The sequence below is a fragment of the Schistocerca nitens genome, chromosome 5, assembly GCF_023898315.1.
Source record: "Schistocerca nitens isolate TAMUIC-IGC-003100 chromosome 5, iqSchNite1.1, whole genome shotgun sequence".
Classification (NCBI taxonomy): domain Eukaryota; kingdom Metazoa; phylum Arthropoda; class Insecta; order Orthoptera; family Acrididae; genus Schistocerca; species Schistocerca nitens.
In genome coordinates this window covers 213,879,894-213,895,064 of record NC_064618.1, presented here as the reverse complement: position 1 = coordinate 213,895,064, position 15,171 = coordinate 213,879,894, and the positions used below count along the sequence as shown (strand labels likewise).

The window sequence follows — 15,171 nt, the reverse complement described above, 5'->3', positions numbered from 1 at the left end:
TTTGCTCGAATTGTCCAGAATGTTCTTCAAATAAATCACGAAGAATTGCGTCCTGGTGGCATAGTTATTTGGGAACATGAACTCCATGAATGCAAATGGTGTCCAAGTAGCCGAAAATAAACATTTCCAGTCAGTGACCGGTTCTGTTGGATCAGAGGACCCAGCCCATTCCATGTAAACACAGACCACACCGTTACGAATCCACAACCAGCTTACACAGTGCCTTGTTTAGAGCTTGAGTCCAAGGCCTCGTGGGGTCTGCTTCATTCTCGAACGCTGCTATTAGTTCTTATCAACTGAAATCGGGACTCATCCGACTAGGCCACGGTTTTCCAATCGTCTGGGTTCGAACCGACAAGGTCACGAGTCCAGGAGAGGCGGTGGAGGCGAATGTCGTGATGTTAGCTAAGGCACTCGCTTCGGTCTTCTGTTCCCAAAGCCTATTAACGCCACATTTCGTCGCACTGTCCGATTATTTCAACCAGTGTTCTTGGCTGTTACCACTGAAAACTCTATGCAAACGCAGCTGCTCTCGGTCGTTAAGTGAAGACCGTCGGCCACTGCGTTGCCCGAGGTGAGAAGTGATGCCTGAAATTTGGTATCCTCGGCGTACACTTGTCACTGTGCATCTCGGAATACTGAATTCCCTAACGATTTCCGAAATGAAGTGGTCCGCAGGTCTGGCTCCACCTACCATTCAGCGTTCAAAGTCTTTCAATTCCCGTCGTGCTGCCGTAATCACGTCGGAAGCCTTTTCACATGAATCACATGAGTACAAATGACGGCTCTGCACTGCCCTTTTATACCTTGCGTACGGTATACTACCACCGTCTGTATATTATGTGCATATCGCTATCCCATGACCTCTGTCATCTCAATGTGAATTATTATGATGTCACAGGGTGACTATTTTGCTTTTTATATGCTTTTATAACATTTTACAGCCCATGTTCTTGATGTGATTTACCGAGCGAGATGGCGCAGTGGCTAGCACACTGGACTCGCATTCGGGAGGACGACAGTTCAATCCCGCGTCCGGCTATCCTGATTTAGGTTTTCCGTGATTTCCCTAAATCGCTTCAGGCAAATGCCGGAATGGTTCCTTTGAAAGGGCTCGGCCGACTTCTTTCCCTGTCCTTCCCTAATCCGATGAGATCGATGACCTCAATCTCTGGTCTCCTGCCCCAAACAACCCATCCCTCTGCCTCAACTGTAGTCGGCCAACTAGTCTTGATGCGATTTATTCCTTATACCTTCGTTAGCTTGAGTCGCAACTGCTATGGCCACCATTTAGCTACCAGTAACATACTGATACGAACTCATCATCTAATCTGTAAAAATTATGTAATGTCATGTCATTTTTAATTCATGACATTAATTCTGCAAATATTTATTCAGTTAACATCTAATAGGTATCACCTTGGTCTGAATTGTTAAGTAGTTGAATTTAAATTGTTTTATTCCATAGAAGAACCCATGCATTTTTTCACTTTGGTAAGGATAACAAATGTCTGAAAAATAATAGAAATATCTGAGTTACAAATCCCTGAGGAATATGGGAAATATCTGCGCCGCACTCCATTTTAATCTATGAGCGGCATTCCAACCGTTTAACATTACCTCATGATGACACGTATGATGCTCCTTATAGGTTGTCGTAATAAACGTGCCTTTCCTTTCATCTTTTCTTAAATACTGCTGAGCACGAGAATCTTGATGGATCACAGAACTGATGTCAGTGTTAGCTACAAAAGCTTTGCAGGTTCGTAGTTATGTATGTATATATGTACATCTTGTAAAATGTAGTGCATTATTTAAATTCTGAAAAATACGGCTTATGTATTATTTGAAAAAGCATTCACATGTCACCGAAATTTTTGTTCTGGTGCTGATGATGTATCTAAGGCCTCTTTGTGACAAAGATATTTACTTTGTAGCATGATGTAGGGCGTATCCTTCAGGATAACGAAATAGCTCGACTAGAGTGGCCAACATGTTCTCCAGACATGAACCCTATCGAACATGCCTGGGATAGAGTGAAAAGGGCTGTTTATGGACGACGTGACCCACCAACGATTCTGAGGGATCTACGCCGCATCGTCGTCGAGGAGTGGGACAATCTGAAGCAACAGTGCCTTGATGAACTTGTGGATAGTATGCCACGAAGAATACAGGCATGCATCAATGCAAGAGGACGTGCTACTTGGTATTAGAAGTACCTGTATGTGCAGTAATCTGGACCACGACCTCTGAAGGTCTTGCTATATGGTGCTACAACATGCAATGTGTGATTTTTATGAGCAATAAAAAGGGCGGAAGAGATGTTTATGTTGATCTCTATTCCAGTTTTCTGTACAGGTTCCAGAACTCTCGGAACCGAGGCGATGCAAAACTATTTTTTTGATGCGTGTATGTTACGAAGCTACAATGAATCCACCTTGCTCGAGTTACTGATCTCAGCAAAGAGTCAAACTTTTTGAGGTGTTGCACTGCATTTCAGCAATTCTGTTTGTGTGAGCTATGCTAATAAATTTCAATAAAATCATTTGGTGATCTAGGCTGTGTCATAATGAAACACAATTAGAATTCAGATGGTTTTCTTCACTTTGCAGCGGTCACCTTCAGAGTTACTAACTGTTGGATTCTGATGAAAGCTACATCTAATATGCCACTGGATAATCCAAAACAAGGATTGCAATGGAGGGTTGGCTGTATGTTACGGTAAGCCTGCGCTACTTTGGCATTCGTGAATGGGCAGCTTGTATTCAGGGATAGTGTTTTCCTTCAGCAAGACGTTGATGCAGCATGACAGTTCTGTTGTGGCTGCTTCTTTATGCTGTTGAACCCGGGTACGTGGCGTTGGCGGAGCACCTGACTGGTAAACACATGGGCCCCGAACTGTTGAGATCACTGGCAACCAGGTCGTTAGTAGTTGGTAGCCATCCTCTCTGTTCTGGCATTTCATTAATCTCAGACCTTACTGTCATTATGAAATATTGGTTTCAAACCTCTGCAGCACAGCATCTTGCTTATGTGGTCGCTTATGCTACTCTAATAATGTAACCGAGCAACAGGAAGAAGTTCTTCTGTTACGTTCCCTATTTTTCCTTCACTGTACCTCGTAACTCATTGTATGCTCTTGTAGGTTTCTTCTTTCGCAAGGGCTATAGTCTGGAACTCATTCATCTCATGCTGGAGGATGTCAGTGTCACTAGTTTATTGAGCTTGGGCTGTCAGCGCACGTAGGGCAGCGTTCTTTTGTGCTGGCTGGTGGTGCGACTCACATGCAGAATTGTTTTTGGTGTACATCTGTTTTCTGTACACTTCATGTCCTAGTTTGCCACTACATATTCCGTAGACTCCTACATCCAAGAAATGAATCGCTCCTTTATTTTCCATTCCTAGCGTGAATTGTCTGTGTTTATGTCAGCTGTTAAGGCGCTGATGAAATCTCGGTAGTTCTGCAAATCATAAGCATCTCAACAGCTTACATAAACAAACAGAGTTGACGCTAGGAATGGAAAATAACAGAGCGATTCCTTTCTGGACGTAAAAGTACACATAGCAACTAGTGGCAAACTTGGATATGAACTGTACAGGAAACTGATGCAAATCAACAGATACCTGCTGGATGAGTCGCACCACCATCTAGCACGAAATAACGGTGCGCTACGTACGCTGACAGTCCGAATTCATAGGATTCTTGACACTGACAACGTCCATCACGAACTGAACGAGGTCGAGATAACATTCAGTGCGACTGGATAGAGCATCAAGAACATATGATGAACTGTGAGGTACAGTGAAGATAAAAAAGATGAGGTAACACAAGAACTTCTTGCTGTTGCCCGCTTACCTTATGCGAGAAACGTCATCGACGTTGTAGGCAAGGTCTGTGCAACGTTGGAATTGAAGCAGTACTCCAGAGTGGTGACAAGACTGTGATCTTTAAGACCCAAGAGGAATTTCGTAGATACTCTCCACATTGCAGGTGTCTACAGATTTAATCTGAATACAGTCAAGTCTACCTTGATGAAACAGGGAGACCAATCATTGCTTCCTGTTGACCTGCCAGAAAGAGAGACCTTTGCTTTAGAATTTCTTGCTCGCATGGAAGTGGGCAATGATTGGTCGTGGAAGATTTAGTGGGCAGGCGAAGCTTAATTCCATCTGACAGGATATATCAATACACAGAATTTCGAATATGGGCAACCAAAAATCCACACGCAAATCAACCAGTACCACTTCATCCTGAAAAGGTCACTGTGCGGTTCGGGTTTACGGCATCATTTACCATAGGGCCATATTTTTTCGAAGAGCAGGTGCTTCCGGTCCTGTTACCTGTACCGTCACTAATAAGCGCTATGAGTGTCTTTAGCGCAATCACATCATTCCAGCTCTCCAAATGCGTGGATGTGTGGATGGGATAATTTTTATGCAAGATGGCGCACCTCTGCAGATTGCAAACCCAGTTAAGCAGCTACTGAAGCGCCATTTCGGAAATGTTAGATTTATCATCCGCCATTCCCCTGCAGCCTGGCCGTCCCGATTGCCTGATCTTAATCCGCGTGACTTCTGGCTGTGGGGCTATCTGAAAGATGTTGTGTTCAGTGTTCCGACTGCAAACTTAGCTGCACTGAAGGCACGCACTGCGCAACACATTCTGAAAGTGACCCGCAAACACTTCGATCAGTTGTGAAACATGCTGTTTCTCGATTTCAACTTGTTGCTGAAAACGGTGGACAGCAAATTGAACATGTTTTGCGCGAATCACACGGAAAGTAGTAATCCAATTTGATTTTGATTGATGCTTTTTATGCGGTTTTTGACCTCAGTACAATTAAAAACCGATTTTTCCCATCCGATGTGATATGACCTCGCCGTGGTGGATGGGCTTACGTAACTGATGGTATCACACCTGTATGCCCAAGCACACTGAGTAGTATAGTTTGTTTAACGTCAAACATAAGGCATTGTTGTATGATTCATTCGTCATTCATTATTAAATTATGATGCTTAGAGCACTATGTATTGCTACATTTTGTAACTATTTATTTTTCTTCTGCCATACGTTTTCCCCCTTCTCCGATAATACAGGGTGATTCAAAAAGAATACCACAACTTTAAAAATGTGTATTTAATGAAAGAAACATAATATAACCTTCTGTTATACATCATTACAAAGAGTATTTAAAAAGTTTTTTTTTCAGTCAAAAACAAGTTCAGAGATGTTCAATATGGCCCCCTCCAGACACTCGAGCAATATCAACCCGATACTCCAACTCGTTCCACACTCTCTGTAGCATATCAGGCGTAACAGTTTGGATAGCTGCTGTTATTTCTCGTTTCAAATCATCAATGGTGGCTGGGAGAGGTGGCCGAAACACCATATCCTTAACATACCCCCATAAGAAAAAATCGCAGGGGGTAAGATCAGGGCTTCTTGGAGGCCAGTGATGAAGTGCTCTGTCACGGGCTGCCTGGCGGCCGATCCATCGCCTCGGGTAGTTGACGTTCAGGTAGTTACGGACAGATAAGTGCCAATGTGGTGGCGCTCCATCCTGCTGAAATATGAATTGTTGTGCTTCTTGTTCGAGCTGAGGGAACAGCCAATTCTCTAACATCTCCAGATACTGTAGTCCAGTTACAGTAGCACCTTCGAAGAAAAAGGGACCAAAAACTTTATTGGCTGAAATACCAACGTTTAATACACCACCTATCAGGAGGTTTAACACCATACTTCGTTCGAAATGCACGCTGAACAACTGTCGTCGATTCACTTCTGCCGTACTCAATAACACAAAAAGCTTTCTGTTGAGCGGTCGCCATCTTAGCATCAACTGACGCTGACGCCTAGTCAACAGCGCCTCAAGCGAACAAATGTACAACTAAATGAAACTTTATAGCTCCCTTAATTCGCCGACAGATAGTGCTTAGCTCTGCCTTTTGTCGTTGCAGAGTTTTAAATTCCTAAAGTTGTGGTATTCTTTTTGAATCACCCTGTATTCCTTTCCAATTTGACGTCATTCTGACCAGTGGTGTTATTTCTACAGAGGTTTAAAAGTTTAACTTTAATTATAATCACCCTGCATATCAGGTTGAGTTTAAGGGTTCTAGATAATGAACAGGCCTTCGAAGGCCCAGCGGTACCAACCGGCCACTGTGTCATCCTCAGCCCCCAGGCGTCACTGGATGCGGATAAGGAGGGGCACGCGGTTAGCACACCTGTGTGTCAGTTTCCGAGACCGGAGTCGCTACTTCTCGATCAAGTAGCTCCTCAGTTTGCCTCACAAGGGCTGAGTGCACCCCGTTTGCCAACAGCGCTCGGCAGACCGGATGGTCACCCATCCAAGTGCTAGCCCAGCCCGACAGCGCTTAACTTCGGTGATCTGACGGGAACCGGTGTTATCACTGCGGCGAGGTCGTTGGTGTCGTCGAGAACAGAGTGCATAAAATTAACCAATCTCTTCAAATCAACTTTTCACAGTAGTAAAAGAAATTTGCATAAATACAGAAAATGCAATTTTATTGCTGTCAGAAGTTAGTGATGAATGATACTCAAGAACGATACTGAATCACTGCTAGTGACGAACTTTTAAAGGAACTTCAGGCTTTTAAAGAGATAGATTCTGGTTGGGCTTCGAAGTAAATATTTCAACTGCACGTTAATGTAAGTGAAAATAAAGGGTTTTATGCACAAAGGGCTTTATGCAAAAAGTAAGCAGTAAGAAATTTTGACTCAAAAGACTGTGCCTGTTTCAAGTGGTATATTCGAACCAGTTTGTATCATGTTGATATGCATACAGAACATATGTCTAAATATTTGGAATATGAAACTTCCTGGCAGATTAAAACTGTGTGCCCGACCGAGACTCGAACTCGGGACCTTTGCCTTTCGCGGGCAAGTGCTCTACCAACTGAGCTACCGAAGCACGACTCACGCCCGGTACTCACAGCTTTACTTCTGCCAGGAAGTTTCATATCAGCGCACACTCCGCTGCAGAGTGAAAGTCTCATTCTGGAAACATCCCCCAGGCTGTGGCTAAGCCATGTCTCCGCTATATCCTTTCTTTCAGGAGTGCTAGTCCTGCAAGTTTCGCAGGAGAGCTTCTGTAAAGTTTGGAAGGTAGGAGACGAGATACTGGCAGAAGTAAAGCTGTGAGTACCGGGCGTGAGTCGTGCTTCGGTAGCTCAGTTGGTAGAGCACTTGCCCGCGAAAGGCAAAGGTCCCGAGTTCGAGTCTCGGTCGGGCACACAGTTTTAATCTGCCAGGAAGTTTCATATCAGCGCACACTCCGCTGCAGAGTGAAAGTCTCATTCTGGAAATATTTGGAATATGCTAGCATATTAAGGGAGCCGTGGCGGGGTTGTTGGCGTCGCCTTTCGAATTCCTAGCGTCACTAGCTCGATCTGTCGTGTGTTGTCCCTCTGGTTTGCGTCCACTAAGACCTTTGCTCGAGGTTGTTGATGGGGACGGGGCATGTTGTGGCCCGGAGAGTTGGGGAGTGGTAACAGAGCGAGGACGACTGTGTAAGAGGTCCGCCCGGCAAATAAGGCGAGCACTTGCTCAAGCGTCTTTGGCACACAGCCTCGCGAGTGATTGCTGGCCATATTTGTGGGCCGATTTGAATCCGTGGCTGATTTCAAGTGCTTGAGTCCCAAAATTTGCAATTGCTGGGACTACGTAACTGGGTTTGTCAGCCTAGCTCTCTTTCAGACGTTTCGCCGTCGTTGTAGAGGTGGTGTAAATGGGCTGCTTCTGTGTTGGCAGCGCTGTGTAGCGCTTGGCATTGGATCTCTGACTGCACTTTGTAACAGACTCTGTGGCCGGTCGGACTCGTTGTTGGAAGTTAATCGCCAGTACTGTTGGGCAATTGGAAGTTAGTCGCCAGCTGTGATGGATGTTGGGCAGTTGGAGGTGAACAGCCAGCAGTGATGGATGTTAGATGTGAGAAGTTAGCACTGATGGAGGGTAGAGGTCTGAAGTGTTAGCGCAGGCTAACGATCTGTACATGTTCGACTTGGGGACTGAATATTATTCATGATTATATACATTGTACTAGATGTCAATGACGATTTATATTCGTGTCTGAACTGGATGTCACATTGTTAAGGTAAAAAAAAAATACGTTATTTGGTTTGCTACAAAATCTTTCCTTTGCTAACTACATGCCTATTAGTAGTTAGTGACTGTAGTAGTTAGAATCTTTTATTTAGCTGGCAGTATTGACGCTCGCTGTATTGCAGTAGTTCGTGTAATGAAGATTTTTATGAAGTATGTGCTTAATGAAATGTGTAGGTTATTGTTAGGATTTCTTTTTAGTCAGGGCTGTTCTTTTGAATTAATTACTCAAAGACAGGTTGTCTTTTTTTTGAACAGTCAGACTGAGTTGCGCTAGGATATTGTGGGTCTCAGTCATTCAGCAATGTAAGTACTGCCACACTCATTTAAATAAAGACGTTTTAGCGATATTTTGCACTGACGCGGGTACACCGTTCGGCTAGTTATTGTTGCTGTCAAGTGATTAACATTGCTGTGCTAATATTTCTTTTGCCGATATGTACCCAATAAAAAGGGGCCTTGGAAGGCCGGTTCTTGCATTGTAACCTTTCTTAGTCTTTCTATTTGGTGTAGTCTTGTGCTCCTTGTGTATATGCCTTCTGGTGCATCCATTCTGAGGAGACAATTCAAACTCTTGGTTACTACGCTGAAACAGTTATTCATGAAGGCGTGGTTGTTTTCTGTTTGGTAGTCTTACTTAACTCTCGCTGTTATTAAAGAAGGCCTGTTTGTTTTCTATTTTGGTAATTTTACTTAACTGAACCTGTTATTATTGAAATCCTGCCTGTTGGTATTGATTAATTTTACTTAACTGATCACTGAAGGTCTGCCTGTCTTCTATTTGGTAATTTTCTTAACTGAAACAGTTATTAACGAAGATTTTATATTTGTTAATTTTACTTAACTGCCTGCCGCTGTGGCCGAGCGGTACTAGGCGTTTCAGTCCGGAACCGTGCTGCTGCTATGGTCGCAGGTTCGAATCGTGCCTCGGGCATGGATGTCTGTGATGTCCTTAGGTTAGTCAGATTTATGTAGTTCTAAATCTAGGGTACTGATGACCTCAGATGTTAAGTTCCATAGTGCTTAGAGCCATTTTTTTACTTAACTGAAGCTGTTATTATTGAAGGCCTGCACGTTCCCTATTAATTACATTAAGAGCTGTTTCATAATTTGGGTTAGCTGAAACTCTTATAATCAAGACCTACCAGTTTTTGTTGACCTGTTATTGAGATCTGAAATCTTACTCAATATGTGTTGTAATGAACGGAAATCGTAACTGCCAAAATGCCCACCTGCTACAGAAGTATTTATGTCAACAAGGCAGTAACAGGAAATGACAGATGATGGTACATGGGCCCTAACCTTTCGCGTTACATTCCTTTATCCGTAATTGTAGTTTTCAGCTGGTAGCAGAGCGTGATTGCGTTCTGTAGGCAGGGAGGGGTGGTGGTGGTTAGAATTGTCTACCCTTTTTCTGGTCACTTGTCGTTTCTTGTAATCATTTCCTTAGTGCGTAAGGATCCCTTACTGTCTATCGAACATTGTATTAATTTATCCCGTTGTTCGCACGGAGCTAGCCTGCTTTGGATGCAGGTTGCGCGCGGCGTTGGGCACCCCTTTTGAGTTTCTGCGAGCACCACTGGGTGGGTAGGTGTTTCTCTCGATAATATTTCCTTGGCGTTGTATGAGGTGCGGCGGAACCTGTCCTTTCTGCAGGACAGTCAACCTACTGTTAGGCAAAATGGTAGAGTTCACGCCCACCCAGCACAGACTTAGCCAGTCTGAAGTTAACATGGTGCCAGGTTGGGGCAGTTGATTGATCGAGCGAGGGATTTGCGTGTCCTAGTAGCGTCCTTAAGCTTGGAAAGTCAGGAAGTTGAAGTAAGTCCAGCAGATACCCGCACAAATCAGTTCTTTGTTCAGGTATTCGGGGCCCAAGGTTTAGGTAGCCCTCTACTCAATCCAATTATGTGCCTGTTCATCGGTATTTCAGAGCTTTCACGCAATACCTCTTTGTGGCTGTTGGTACAATTTGAATTTTATGCGGGTGCCTTGGGGGCGCCTCACCATGTGATATTAACATTACTTTACCTCATGACGGAAGGTATTCTGATTGATTTTGTATCTGAAGTCCTGAAGTGGCAGGGCTCAATAGGACAACTAAGGGGACTGATTTTTGATACGAAGTTCTCGCTGCGGATGCAGAATAAGCTTGAACGCAAATATTTCTAGCGGATGCAAGTATCATTTGAACAGCTGAGCCAGTAAGTCGAGCGAGAGCGCCTAGCCGCCTTGGCTCTTAGTATGTCGGTTTTGGAACTCAATACTGTGTCAAGGTTGTTTCCGGTGCGGCGCCCTCGATCACTTGGTGAGTCCCTTAGCAAGAACTCCTAGGCCTGCCAAATGATGTCGGGTGAAAAAGGGGCTAGGGAGGGGGTATTGTTTCCGTTGGAGGCGCGCGCCATGATGCGCGGGCATTCAAGCTCCCCCCCCCCCCCCCCCCCCCCGATCCACCCTCTCTCTTATCTGTACCCGTCTAGTGGTCTAGGACAAGAACCATTGTGGGCGCTATTGGATTCTGGTATATCCGTGTCGACTTATAATTGGTATTTGGAGTTTGGGCATTTGTGTAAATTATCGTCTGTACCCCCTGCCTTCAAGAGACATCGTGTGGCCAACGGGCAAGAGTTGTCTCTGGTTGGCGAGGTGCACGGTAGTTTGTCCATTTGTAATTTCTCGTGGCCTTTTACGCTCTTGCTTGCTAAATATCTAGCTCTCAATTTGTTGCTCGGGGGTGATTTTATTCAGAAAGATGGATTAGTTCTCGACTTTGCGAGCTGCACCTTGTCTTTTAGGTATTCGCCTGGTGACAAGATAGGCTTTTGCTCATGCGGTTGCGCAAGTGTGGGGGATTCGGTAAATTGTAGCTCCGGTGAATTTCAAAGTGTTAAACATCTCTGCGAAACAGGAACTATGTAAATCTGAAGAGAATGAAAAAAAAAAAAAAGAATCAGCCAACCAGTTGCAAAACAGTTTTATTAGTGAGTGAGAGTGTGTGACTGTGTGTGTGTGTGTGTGTGTGTGTGTGTGTGTGTGTGTGTGTGTGTGTTCGAGAGAGAGAGAGAGAGAGAGAGAGAGAGAGAAAGAGAGAGAGAGAGTGAGAGTGTGTGTGAGAGTGAAAATGTAAAAACATCGAAGGTGATTTGTAAGTTGTTTATTGTATGAAAATAAAAACTCATAACACATAAAATTTGATTTGTAACTGATTCCTTGCACGGCGATAAAACATATAATACAGTAATGTTATTTATTTTATTTCCTCTGAAAATTCCCTTCTACAGCCTCTGCGGTTTTCTTTAATAGTAAGAAGTCAATTAATCTGACAAAATGCATTCACATTTCAATGCTTGTAGCAACATTGATACTTTTTTTTTGTCATCAGTCTACTGACTGGTTTGATGCGGCCCGCCACGAATTCCTTTCCTGTGCCAACCTCTTCATCTCAGAGTAGCACTTGCAACCTACGTCCTCAATTATTTGCTTGACTTACTCCAATCTCTGACTTCCTCTACATTTTTTGCCCTCTACAGCTCCCTCTAGTACCATGGAAGTCATTCCCTCATGTCTTAGCAGATGTCCTATCATCCTGTCCCTTCTCCTTATCAGTGTTTTCCACATATTCCTTTCCTCTCCGATTCTGCGTAGAACCTCCTCATTCCTTACCTTATCAGTCCACCTAATTTTCAACATTCGTCTATAGCACCACATCTCAAATGCTTCGTTTCTCTTCTGTTCCGGTTTTCCCACAGTCCATGTTTCACTACCATACAATGCTGTACTCCAGACGTACAGCCTCAGAGCCGGCCGAAGTGGCCGCGCGGTTCTGGCGCTGCAGTCTGGAACCGCGAGACCGCTACGGTCGCAGGTTCGAATCCTGCCTCGGGCATGGATGTGTGTGATGTCCTTAGGTTAGTTAGGTTTAACTAGTTCTAAGTTCTAGGGGACTAATGACCTCAGCAGTTGAGTCCCATAGTTCTCAGAGCCATTTGAACCGTACAGCCTCAGAAATTTCTTCCTCAAATTAAGGCCGGTATTTGATATTAGTAGACTTCTCTTGGCCAGAAATGCCTTTTTTGCCATAGCGAGTCTGCTTTTGATGTCCTCCTTGCTCCGTCCGTCATTGGTTATTTTACTGCCTAGGTAGCAGAATTCCTTAACTTCATTGACTTCGTGACCATCAATCCTGATGTTAAGTTTCTCGCTGTTCTCATTTCTACTACTTCTCATTACCTTCGTATTTCTCCGATTTACTCTCAAACCATACTGTGTACTCATTAGACTGTTCATTCCGTTCAGCAGATCATTTAATTCTTCTTCACTTTCACTCAGGATAGCAATGTCATCAGCGAATCGTATCATTGATATTCTTTCACCTTGTATTTTAATTCCACTCCTGAACATTTCTTTTATTTCCATCATTGCTTCCTCGATGTACAGATTGAAGAGTAGGGGCGAAAGGCTACAGCCTTGTATTACACCCTTCTTAATACGAGCACTTCGTTCCTGATCGTCCACTCTTATTATTCCCTCTTGGTTGTTGTACATATTGTATATGACCCGTCTCTCCCTATAGCTTACCCCTACTTTTTTCAGAATCTCGAACAGCTTGCACCATTTTATATTGTCGAACGCTTTTTCCAGGTCGACAAATCCTATGAAAGTGTCTTGATTTTTCTTTAGCCTTGCTTCCATTATTATCCGTAACGTCAGAATTGCCTCTCTCGTCCCTGTACTTTTCCTAAAGCCAAACTGATCGTCACCTAGCGCATTCTCAATTTTCTTTTCCATTCTTCTGTATATTATTCTTGTAAGCAGCTTCGATGCATGAGCTGTTAAGCTGATTGTGCGATAATTCTCGCACTTGTCAGCTCTTGCCGTCTTCGGAATTGTATGGATGATGCTTTTCCGAAAGTCAGATGGTATGTCGCCAGACTCATATATTCTACACACCAACGTGAATAGTCGTTTTGTTGCCACTTCCCCCAATGATTTTAGAAATTCTGATGGAATGTTATCTATCCCTTCTGCCTTATTTGGCCGTAAGTCCTCCAAAGCTCTTTTAAATTCCGATTCTAATACTGGATCCCCTATCTCTTCTAAATCGACTCCTGTTTCTTCTTCTATCACATCAGACAAATCTTCACCCTCATAGAGGTTTTCAATGTATTCTTTCCACCTATCTGCTCTCTCCTCTGCATTTAACAGTGGAATTCCCGTTGCACTCTTAATGTTACCACCGTTGCTTTTAATGTCACCAAAGGTTGTTTTGACTTTCCTGTATGCTGAGTCTGTCCTTCCGACAATCATATCTTTTTCGATGTCTTCACATTTTTCCTGCAGCCATTTCTTCTTAGCTTCCCTGCACTTCCTATTTATTTCATTCCTCAGCGACTTGTACTTCTGTATTCCTGATTTTCCTGGAACATGTTTGTACTTCCTCCTTTCATCAATCAACTGAAGTATTTCTTCTGTTACTGATGGTTTCTTCGCAGCTACCTTCTTTGTACCTATGTTTTCCTTCCCAACTTCTGTGATGGCCCTTTTTAGAGATGTCCATTCCTCTTCAACTGTACTTCCTAATGCGCTATTCCTTATTGCTGTATCTATAGCGTTAGAGAACTTCAAACGTATCTCGTCATTCCTTAGTACTTCCGTATCCCACTTCTTTGCGTATTGATTCTTCCTGACTAATGTCTTCAACTTCAGCCTACTCTTCATCACTACTATATTGTGATCTGAGTCTATATCTGCTCCTGGGTACGCCTTACAATCCAGTATCTGATTTCGGAATCTCTGTCTGACCATGAGGTAACCTAATTGAAATCTTCCCGTATCTCCCGGCCTTTTCCAAGTATACCTCCTCCTCTTGCGATTCTTGAACAGGGTATTCGCTATTACTAGCTGAAACTTGTTACATAACTCAATTAGTCTTTCTCCTCTTTCATTCCTTGTCCCAAGCCCATATTCTCCTGTAACCTTTTCTTCTACTCCTTCTCCTACAACTGCATTCCAGTCGCCCATGACTATTAGATTTTCGTCCCCCTTTACATACTGCATTACCCTTTCAATATCTTCATACACTTTCTCTATCTGTTCATCATCAGCTTGCGACGTCGGCATGTATACCTGAACTATCGTTGTCGGTGTTGGTCTGCTGTCGATTCTGATTTGAACAACCCGGTCACTGAACTGTTCACAGTAACACACCCTCTGCCCTACCTTCCTATTCATAACGGATCCTACACCTGTTATACCATTTTCTGCTGATGTTGATATTACCCGATACTCATCTGACCAGAAATCCTTCTCTTCCTTCCACTTCACTTCACTGACCCCTACTATATCTAGATTGAGCCTTTGCATTCCCTTTTCAGATTTTCTAGTTTTCCTACCACGTTCAAGCTTCTGCCTTTGCATTCCCTTTTCAGATTTTCTAGTTTTCCTACCACGTTCAAGCTTCTGACATTCCACGCCCCGAGTCGTAGAACGTTATCCCTTCGTTGATTATTCAATCTTTTTCTCATGGTAACCATTGATACTTAGAAAGTACAAAAAGCATCAGTCTGAGGCACTTGATAACTTGCAAAGGATGAGTGAAATGATACATGAAGAGGGTAACAGTTGATATGGAAAAAAAATTGTATTCAAATTTAGAAACCTTCCGGATCAGTAGAGTAACACAAATAATATGGACGTTTTAGACGTGGAAATATCATTGTGACACTTAACTTGAGGGTTGCTCAATCGTGTTCTAGGAGCCAAGTGTACCTTAAAGTTACACCAGTAGCGTCACTGTCTTCACGTGTTCTTAATCGATAATACAGGCGTTTTAAATTTAATTTTAATCGACACCTAACTTACCAGTGACGTAAAAAATTATGTATTTCGCTTTAGATTGAGAAGTACGTGCATTTACATGTTAATATTAGTTTCTACTTGAGGATTCCATACGTAGTTTATTCATAATTTTTAACGTAAGTAGTGATACGTGTGAGAACGAGCGATGTGAACTTCGTTCTAGAGACGTTTGCGTTGTTAGGGCCTACTTT

The 15,171-nt window shown here is 43.3% G+C and overlaps 1 pseudogene; it reads right to left on the bottom strand.

The window, feature by feature from the left end:
• Positions 1-6,312: 6,312 nt before the first annotated feature.
• Positions 6,313-6,430, bottom strand: LOC126261210 (5S ribosomal RNA; annotated as a pseudogene).
• Between the last annotated feature and the right edge of the window lie 8,741 nt (positions 6,431-15,171).